We start from the raw sequence: 2991 nt of genomic DNA on the forward strand, positions 1-2991 counted from the left end.
TTTTCTCTGTGAGTGAATTAGACATATTCTAGCCTTATGCTAAAACAGTGCAGGCAGAGTTGGGTGGAAAAGCTACACGTGGAAGAAAACGTTGGGTATTTTATTTAGCTTAACCTAAGGTCTTCAGAGTGAATTTGAAACTTGGAACGAGTTGTGGAGATTAACTTGTTGTAGAAACACATACAGCTGGCAGTTTGCAGAAGTTAGCAGTAGAACAGAAGAATGATATGACAAATTAAAAGGTATCATGTGATGTAAAAATTTCTTTTTGAAAAAATAGACAATGCTATTAGGTGAAAAGGGAATTATGTGATATTTGAGTTTGTCATGAACAACAGGAAATGTCATTAGCACTTTGATGCAAAATTTTTAAGGAGAGATGATAATGAATAATAAAAGATGAGTCACATACCTTGCTTATACTAAAATTCCTCACAGTTTTTCCATAAACAAATGATGTACAGGTGGCAGATTTATAAAGAAAATATAAAACAAATTTAATTTATGTTAATGAAGAAGGTATGTTAATTGGTTGGTTTGAAAAGTGTTGATTAGCTCATCTAGCCTTATAAAAATCTCATGACTCTATACATAAGCATGCAACTTTATTTGCTCAGGTGAAGAGTGTACTGGCCTGCCTGTGAAGTAAATAATACTACTGAGGGAAATAAGAGATATAAAAGATAGAATGAAGCAAAAACTGATAGAAGACTGAGAGGAAATTATTTTCCTATATCCTTTATCTGAATTCAAAGAAGTGTGCTACAGGCTGTAGCTTATAATATGTCACACAAAGTCATAAGAATGATGACCTGGGTGGTATTTGGTTTAAAATTGTTGTGTAGCATTAGTTTGTCCCACAGTAAATTGCAAGTTAATTTTTTTTATCCTCTAAATTCTGTACAAAGGATAACCTGGAGCAATGTCCTATTCCTCATGCTTTTGTTGTGTTTCTCATCCTGTTATGTAATGTAATAACAAGGTTTTAAAAAACAGAAAATCCCTTTTCTTTGACAGTCCTTATCTGGGGATAAATGCTGTCCCAAGGAAACAGATGTCTCTTTCCTTCTGTCAGATGGAAGTAAAGGCTTCTATGTAACGCTTTCTAGTTTGCTTGGATTAAAAACCAGTACCAAGCAGCTGTCTTTCCCTTTAGTCCCTGCTACAGGAGGATAGAAGAGATTGTAAGTCAACAATTGCCGACATTGGAGGGACATAATAGAATATAGCACACCCTGCATGGCATTGTGCAGTACTCTCTGGTAAAAAAGCAGTTGTACATACTGCTTGGATGAGAGCTCCAGTCCAGCAGCTTTTTGTATGCTGAAATTTCTAATCTTTCTTATGTTTTCTAATTTAATAGTGGTCTCATTAGCTATAAAAATATCTAATACTTTAGAATTTGCTGGCTTTCATATCTTTTTCCATTTGTTTTAAGCGAGTTATCATAGCCAGACACGAAATATAACACCCCCTCATTAAAATAAATGCAATGTTATGACATAAACTGACAGCAGCAAGTAAGTCCCAAGATAATGTTCTTCTCAACTTTCTATCTTCAAAATATGATGTAAAACAAGATTCCTCACTTACAATGTTTAGAAGCAGCACTTAGCACAAAAAGATGTCAGAAGATCTTTAATATTTTTATTCCTGTTTTTCACCCTGGAACTCCATGCATGATCCTAGCATATTGTTTCAGGATACCTACAGGGGCAGAAACTATTGTGATTATGTTGGCAGAAAGGACTCCTTAATGTTGCCTGGAGAAAGGTCTCTGACAGAGGTGACATTTTTAAACAGAAGAAAGTAAATGAAAAGCAAAAAAGACATCAAAATCAGAAAGAAAGCAGAAAAGAAAATTTATGCTTTTCTAATATCTTCAATTTCATTTTCTGTTGTTAATATCATTATCTGGATTTTTGTTATACTTAAAATAGTTATGGTAAACTTTGCAAACATTTTTTTTAATCCGATGGTGCCACAGGAAAGACCATTCTATTATGCCTCCCATTGTAGGAGACATATATGTAATAAATTACTATTTGACAAGAAGCATCATTTCTACACAGCAGACATGTCCAGAAACACCATTTCCCAAAAGAATGCTGAATCTCAAACATGACTGAAGGAAAGAGAATACATTTGTGTAGAGTTTGTAATATTTACGTACGACATTTCCCTTGAGTTAGGATATGTTTTCCAAACAAAGGTAGCATATCAGTTTTGTTTGATGTGTAAACATATTGGCGTAAAACAAACCCACTTCAGCTTTATGCAAATCTCACATCCTAGAGTGTGAGTGAGTTTACAGAAATTAGTTGTGCAGAAATTCACAGCTTCAAAACACCATGTACTTGTGAAGTTTAGGAGTGCAAGGGCACGTTACAAATGCTGGTGATTAGGAAGGGAGATGAAGGACAGTTTTTAAGATCCTGAGATCTAAAATTAAGCTGTAACTGCACTGAATGTTAGAAGAACTGTTAAGTAGCAAACAGGAAAAAGAACCTAGAGATTTTCATGACTAATTGATGCTAGGTGCTTGTAATTTCTTTTTATCACAAGGAAAATTACTGTAAGCCACTGTATAGGCAAGGATTAGGGATGGGATACCCAACAGAACGGTGGATCCAGCTACAGACGACTTGCTTACCTTAGCTTTGCAGATCTTCAACACAAGTTTAAAGCTAATTATATTTTTGACAAAATACAAGAAATTAAATTGAGACTTTGGATTGGCTGTCAGAGCAGGCAATTATAACCCTAAAAACGCTTGTGGCAGCAGCTTTTTTCAAACTCAACTTCCCTGCAGATATTGCCAAAGAGTAATGGTGTTTCATGTTCATTTAAAAAAAACCCCTAAGTTATAATAACCATAATGACACCACAGGCAGAAACGATTCAAAATTTAGCAAGTTCATTTTACTCTGAACAGTATCATGTCTGACCCTTTTGTCCTTTTTTTTTTGAAATGTTCGGTATCTCCTGGAT

The sequence above is a fragment of the Cuculus canorus genome, chromosome 2 (assembly GCF_017976375.1).
Source record: "Cuculus canorus isolate bCucCan1 chromosome 2, bCucCan1.pri, whole genome shotgun sequence".
In the NCBI taxonomy this organism is placed as follows: domain Eukaryota; kingdom Metazoa; phylum Chordata; class Aves; order Cuculiformes; family Cuculidae; genus Cuculus; species Cuculus canorus.